The sequence below is a fragment of the Herpailurus yagouaroundi genome, unplaced genomic scaffold (assembly GCF_014898765.1).
Source record: "Herpailurus yagouaroundi ecotype Mexico unplaced genomic scaffold, PumYag 162, whole genome shotgun sequence".
Taxonomy (NCBI): domain Eukaryota; kingdom Metazoa; phylum Chordata; class Mammalia; order Carnivora; family Felidae; genus Herpailurus; species Herpailurus yagouaroundi.
This window is the reverse complement of record NW_024412403.1, coordinates 12,036,227-12,043,795: the sequence shown is the minus strand read 5'-3', so window position 1 is coordinate 12,043,795 and position 7,569 is coordinate 12,036,227. Positions and strand designations below refer to the sequence as shown.

At 49.1% G+C, this 7,569-nt stretch overlaps 1 pseudogene; it reads left to right on the top strand.

The window, feature by feature from the left end:
* The first annotated feature begins 6,308 nt into the window (after nucleotides 1-6,308).
* Nucleotides 6,309-7,032, top strand: LOC121036463 (mRNA turnover protein 4 homolog; annotated as a pseudogene).
* Nucleotides 7,033-7,569: the final 537 nt, after the last annotated feature.

Below are 7,569 nucleotides of genomic sequence, written 5' to 3'. Positions count from 1 at the left end.
GGTTAATTTTACGTGTCAACGTGACCGGGACAGGGGGTGCTCAGATATCTGGCTAAACATCATTCTGGGTTTAGCCAAACCCCACCCCACAGTGTTTGGGGGTGGGGTGTTTGGGGATGAGATTAACATCTGATTCTGTAGACTGAGGAAAGCAGATCATCTAATCTGCTGGAGGCCTAAATAGAACAAAAGAGAGAATTTATTGTGAGCGGCAACATTGGTCTTCCTCTGCACGTGAACTGAAACCTACACCATCAGCTTGCCTGGGGCTCCAGCTTGCCAAGAGCGGACCGCGGGACTCCTCCGCCTCCACGATTTAATGTGAGATAATTCCTGCAATTAATCTGCTTGGTGCTGCTGTTCTAGAGAACTCTGACTAACACCGTGGCAATGAGCGTACGTAAATACGTCACGTGACAGATTGCAATAAGTGCCATGGGGACAAAAGCAATTATGAAATGTCTCTTATGTCGGTTGTATCACACACACTCATGTAACTAGGCATCGTCTTCTATCAGGCTCTCCTTTCAAAGACGAGACATCCAAGCAGCATTATTTTTCAAAGAATTATAAGACTAAGGACACACACACACAAATCAAGGCAAAACCGGTTAGAGCCAATAACCTGGGCAGGTCCTCCTGTAAGGGACAAAAGCCAGCCATAAAAAAGATAAAGAGCCTATTCTACTTGAACAGAATCCCCTGGATGGCGGACCCAAGTCTTCTGTCCCTGGTTCTGTGCCTTCAACTCTAAATCTGTATTGGTCACCCTCACTGGGTCAGCAAAGGTCACTCGGATGCCCCAAGTCAACTAGCATGGGGAGCTTATTGGGTCCAGGCCCGGAGGAGAAAGGGAGGAACCATCACCCCACAGAGAGTTGGGGTCAGTGGCAGGATATATGGCTTCTTGTTGAGAGACACAGCCAACTCACAGAGACTCCTTCAGGAAAGGAGCCCACTTCACTGTTTTGCCACCCCCAAATCTTGAGTTGATGCCTTCCACTGACAAAATCCAAAGACAGGGGTAAAGGACTCTGTTGATGCATTTTATACAAGTCTCCCAGAGCACAGAGCAGGGCAGATGAGGTGAGAGGGGTTCTGGGGGGGGGGGGGGGCAGATGGAAAGTCTCCAGCACCCCAGGGAAGCCACGTGAAAAAGGATAAGAATAAGAGCGAAGATAATGAAGAAGCAAATTTAGATCCATGACAATTGGCATTTTTTTGCAAAAAGGCTTTTTAGGATTTATACTTAACATTTTATAATCGTCTTTACATGTATCAGATTTTTGAGATGTGTAAAGCATTTGGAAGAGTAATCAATGTATTGGCTTGTAATTCGCATCAAGTTTTCATTTGGAAGAGTTTAATTCATTACGTTTTTATCTCTATTAAAATGTTTGCAGAGCTCTAATCTGTAAAATCATTTTTTGATATAATAGTTATCTAAGCAGAATGTGAATATTTAGACAACCATTAACTGTCTAAAAACAAATAACAGGGGCACTTGGGTGGCTCATTCGGTTAAGCATCCAATTCTTGGTTTGGGCTCAGGTCATGATCTCCCAGTTCGTTCCGGTCATGGTCTCCCGGTTCGTGGGTTCGAGCCCCGCGTCAGTCTCTGCGCTGACAGCTTGGAGCCTTCGGGGAATGCTTTCTCTCTCTGCCCCTCTCCCACTCATGCTTTCTCTCTCTCTCTCTCCCTCTCTCTCTCTCTCTCTCTCCCCCACCCCCCAAAATAAATAAATAATTTAAAACATTGTTTTAAATTTAAAAACAAATAACAATTTAGTGTAGGTTCCTCGTAGTGTACGAAAGCCCTTTGGACATTAAACTATTAAAATGGGGTAAGTCCAGGGTCACTGTGAGCCGGGAGAGACATAAGCACTGGGTGTGATCACACCTCTTCTTCCCCAAGGTCACCTGCTGATCCTGTCCTGGGTTGGCCCCAGAGTCTGGTTCTAGAGTCCAGAGTTTCTTAACTTGAGGGACCTTTTATGTGGCATTGGGTAGAACTGGAGCTTGCGAGGGTTTCAAAGGCAATGAAAAGACAAATAACCCAATTTGAAAATGGGCAAAGGGTCCATATAGACGTTCCTCCAAAGAAGATGAACCAATGGCCAAGGGGCACACGAGAAGTTGCTCAGTGGCCATCAGGGAAAGGAAAGGCACACCACAGTGAGATTCCACTGGATGCCCTCCAAGATGCTATAAGGAAAGAGACACCCAATAAGTGTCTGAAGAGATGGGGAGACATCAGAACCCTCATTTCTTGCTGGTGGGGGTGTGAAACGGGGCGGCCACCTCAGAAAACGGTCTGGCCAGTCTTTCAAAGATCGCGCAGAAATCGCTATGTGACCGGGTGATTTCACTCTTAGGTATGTGGCCAAAGGGAGAGGATAAACCTATGCCCATACAAGAGCTTGCATGTGTAGTAGCCAGAAAGTAGAGACAACCAAATATTCATCAACAGAGGAATGGATAAGTAAAATGTGGTATATGCGTACAATGGAATGTTGTTTGGCAATACGGGGAGTGAAGGATTCATACATACAACGGCAGAGATGCGGCTTGAAAACACACGCCCTTCTCATTGCCTGCAGGCCCCTACACACTACTGGCCTGGCCTTCTTGTCTCTGCGTTCATATGCTCTGTCCTCGTGGCCGTGCCTGGAATGTGCGAGCATGGCTATGTCCCAGAGCCTCTGCGCCCGGCCTTCTCTGTGCCCAGAACACGCTGTGTTTATACAGCCTACTCGTTTCATTGCCTTTCTGCTGCGATGTCTCCTCTGGGGAGAGACCTTCCTTCTCACCGGCTCTCATCCCGCTTTTTCTTTTCTTTTTTTTTTCATCGCACATATCACTACTTGACATGATATTAGGCCATTTCGGTTCAACAAATACGGCTTTGCACATTTGTCTGGGTCCACGCGAGGCTCTAGGTTCCACGAAAGCAGAAACTTTGTGCGTCTTGTTCACTGCTGGATCCCTAGCCCTTAGAAGGGTGCTTCTTAGCGCTTAATAGGCGTTCAAGATCTACTTGTTGAATACATGAATGAATGAATGAATGCCCGGGGTCATCCAGTAAATCAGTGGCAACTTCAGATCCAGAGATAAAGTCTTCTGTGGTCCTTTTCCCAGTGGCTGTATTACTTCTAGGATTTCCCATCTGCAGAGTCTTGGACAACACACGTACCTGATTTGGAATCAGCACACATACAACCCCTCCTAAATTGTTCGATTTGTGACTCAATTATATCTGTACCCACAGCTAGGACTTTTACAGCATCTGTTTCTTCCCTGTGTGGAAATGTTAGCACTTTTCCATCAATTCTCTTTCATTCGTTCTAAAATGCAGAATTCGTGGCCGAGATTCTACCTGCCTCCTTCCTCTCTCTCTCCTGCCCATGCCCCTTTGCTTCTGCCTTCATCACAGGAGTCTACCTTGTATTAGGGTTTTGGTTTTGGTTTTGGTTTTAAGATATAAGGCAGCTGAAAGTCAGCCTGTGGCAGGAAAGGGTCCCAAGCGAGCCTGGAACATGTGCGAATTCTCCTGGGAGCCACCCCTGCCAGCTGCCCACCCCTCCACCCCGCCCCCCTCCACCCCGCACCTGCAGAATGGACCTCAGGATGGAAGAAGAAAGTGGAGCAAAGGGGTCCTTTGCCCTCAAAGGTGTAGACAGTCCAACTTATTCGTTCTCAGACCTTCAGACCACAGCGGGGAGCTGCCCTGCTCAGAGATCTTCAGTTGTCTGAAGAAAGGGCAGGGCGGGGCGGGGGAGCGCCTGGGTGGCTCAGTAGGTTGAGTGGCTGACTTCAGCTCAGGTCATGATCTCACGGTTTGTGAGTTCAAGTCCCAGATCGGGCTCTGGGCTGACATGACAGCCCAGAGTCTGGAGACTGATTCGGATTCTGTGTCTCCTCTCTCTCTCTCTCTCTCTCTGTCCCTCCCATGCTCATGTTCTGTCTCCCTCTCCCTCTCTCAAAAATAAACATTAAATGAAAAAGAGAGAGAGAGAGAGAGAGAGAGGAGAGAGGGAAGGATCCCTTCCAAGAGCAAAAGGCAAAATCCTTCATCCATTCCGGCAAGCGTGGCCAGCTGGATCCCCCTGGCGCTTTGGATCCTCAGTGAGGAGTCACCTCCGCGGGAGGTCATCAGTTCGCCAAGAACTGCCAAGAACTACCAGAGTCGGTCCACCGAGAGACAGTCCCGAGAAATTCCCGGAGAATCCAGGGAGAGCTCTGGCTGCCAAAGGCTCTCCATGTGCGGTCCACCAAATGCTGGGGGTGGGGGAGGCCACTCATGTGGGATCTCCCAATCGGATGGGAGCCACCAAATGTGGGGTGACCCAACGGGGTGGAAGCCCACGGGCAGGCGGTGCAAGAATTCACCCAAGGTAGAACAAAGCAGACAGAAATCTATTGATACACTGCAAGGAAGTGGCGGGCGAGACAGCAAAGCAGAGACGGCCATAAGAGACTGTTCTCATTCCATGAGTCAGGCTTCCCTCCTTGGCTGTGAGGTTAGAGATGCTGGAAGAAACATCTGAGAAACTCACCCCCAGGCGCTCGGGGAGAGGCAGGTTGAGTGCCCGCCTCGGAGGAACAGAACTTCACATTATATTGGAATCTGATGTGCCACGGGCAATATTCTCTCTCTCTCTTTTTTAAGGGGGATGAAATTCACATAACATAAAATGAACCATTGAAATGTGCACAGTTCAGTGGCATTTAGTACCTTCACAATGTTATGCGACCACCACCCATTTCGAGTACCACCATTTTCGTCACCCCCCCCAAAACCCCCACATTAAGTAATCGCTCCTGTACGCCCCCATCCCGTCCCTGGAGACCACCTATCTACTTTCTGTCTCTATGCATTTACTTATGCTGGGTAGTTCATATGAATGGAATCACGTAATGTGTGACCTCTTACGTCTGGCTTCCATCCACTCATCCAGCAATGGACATTTGGGCAGCTGTAGGCAATGTTCTTTTGAACAGGCTTGCAAGATAAATCTAAGACTAGAATCCAGTGCTTTCGGACTAGCAAAAGGACCCTAAGCTAATAGTGGATCGAAAGACACACTGGTGCGGTCGTGGCATGGGCTGCCTAGATCCGGAAGCGGGAGAAATACCACAAGTGTGTTCATTTTACAATGCGTTGGGCAAGTTCAGCTTCCAAGAACAAGCATCGCTTATCGTGTATTTGTCATTAGATAAATTACATTTCTCCACCAAGTCCTGTTTTTCTCCTCCTCTTTCGCCTTCCCCCTCCCCCTCCTACCTCCTTCTTCTCCTTTTCCTTTCCTCCTCCTCCTCCCCCTCCTCCTCCTCCCCCCCTCCCCTTCCCCTTCTCCTTCTCCTTCTATGAGTGAACCTAAGCAAAAGATTTGTAACAGAGGCCACATGGCCCATGGCCCATGTGACATAAGCGATAAGGAACGTGCCCCACCCATGTAACAATGTTTCACGTAAAATCGGCTCTACACTTCTTTTTCGAACCTTGCTCTTCAACACAGCAACTGAATGCCGCAATGTCTCTTCTTACATAAAACTGCAGGATATTTCATGATTAGGGTTAATGGCAGGCGACTCCTGCTTTGCCTCTTCCAACTCAGGCCGTGCTTTAAGCTTTCCCTCGCCCTTTGTCCCCCAGCCCCCTGCCTTCCAAGCTGCCTTGCTCCCGCTTTCCTTCTCCTCTCTGACCTGCCCAGAGCCTCGACCCTCCAGGCCCCCACCATGTGATTAGGCTTTTCGGGTGGCCCTCTTGACTATCGACTGCTGGCCACTCAGCTGACATGGTTCCCTTTTTCTCTCTCCGTCCTTGCCTGGCATCAGCGTCCCCAGAACTTCCCAGAAACTCCTCAGGGGACCTCCGTCTTTATTCTGGAAATACAACGCAAATGCATCAGGATTAAGGAAGAGATCAGAGCTTTGGCTTCAAAGCCTGTCACTTTACGGGTGTAAAAAGTGCCCTGAAAAGAATGGAAACGAATCTCCACTGTATGCGCAAAACATTCGGATGCGCTAATTAAGTGTTACATCTGAAAAGAATGAGACTGCTCCTTGGTGTTTAAAATTAAATGTTGTAAATTTAATTAAACAAAAATTAAAGTATTAAATTAAATTAAATGAGGGGGCACCTTCTTGGTTCCGTTGGTGGAGCACACAACTCTTGATCTTGGGGGTTGTAGGCTCGAGCCCCACACTGGCTGTAGAGAGTCCTTAAAAACAAAATCTTTTTAATTTTTTTTAAAAATTCAGTTAAATGAAGTTAAATGACGTAGACCACCTGCCGCTGCCTCTGCCTGCGGTGTGATGCCCAGATCCAAGCACGACAAGAAAGTTTCCTTCACCAAAACTGCCAAGAAAGGCTCAGAACTGAACCAGAACCTGACAGGAGAGCTTTGGAAATGTATGGACATCTGCGAGTACCGTTTCAGCGTCTCCGTGGCTGGTCCCCAGGATATCCAGCGGAAGGATATCCAGAATGCCGGGCAACATAGCCAGACGTTCTTTGGCAAAAACACAAGTGATGATGGCTGCCTTGGTATGAAGGCCATCTGACCAGTACAAAGACACCCTGCGTCAGGTCAGCCAGAGGTTCAGGGGTGACGTCTGTCTCCTTTCCACCTACCGCAGGACGAGGTGAAAGTGGTTCAGGAGACACAGGGAAATGGACTTCGCCAGAGCTGGAAGCGAAGCAACTTTCACCTTGACCCTGGACCCCGTGGGGGAGGGGTGGGGGCCCTGAAGCAAGCCCCCCCCCCCCAACCCATGGAGCCACAGAAGAGGCAGCTGGGCCTGTCCAAGGTGTGCAAGGAGGGCGATGTGCTGACCCCAGAGCAGGCCCGCGTGCTGAAGCTTTTTGAGTGTGAGATGGCTGAATTCAAGGTAACCATCAAATACACGTAGGATGTGCAGTCCAGGAGGTTCCAGCGGACGGGAGATGACTTGGCTGAGAGCGCGTCCCAGCTGGCAGGAGAATCAGAAGAATCAGAGGGGGTAAGACTATGGCCGACAGGGGCTTGAGGCCAGGACGCAGGGAACCACTGCCCCGCTGGGGGAGCAGCTGTCTAACTGTTTATTTTGCTGTGAATGCAGACAAAGGAGGGCGAGGGACAGATTGTTATTCTACAAGAAATAAAAGTGCAGGGTGGCTCCCTTTGGACAGCAAAGAGGACTTTTCTTAGAATAAAGGCCTTGGCTTTGGGCTTTTGTTTGGATTCCCAAGATTCCCCTCTGTGTACTTAGAGCCAGCTTCCAGCACTGGGCTCCTGCGTGGTGACCGGGGACGTGACGGTCATCACTTCTCTACCTGGGCCCTCCACGCTGCCACCCTACTGGAAAAGAGGGTTTGCGTTTGCCCAGAAATACAGGAACCCTGGCTGCCCCCTCTATCCCTTGCTTTCTCTCCCTTCTCCCCACACTCCTTACCATCCCCCCCCCCCTCTTCCCTCCCAAGCCAGGGCCAGGAGGATTTTTTTTTTTTTTTTTTTTTTTTTTAATGTTTACTTAGTATTTTGAAAGAGAGAGAAATGTGAGCAGAGGAGGGCCAGAGGGAGAGGG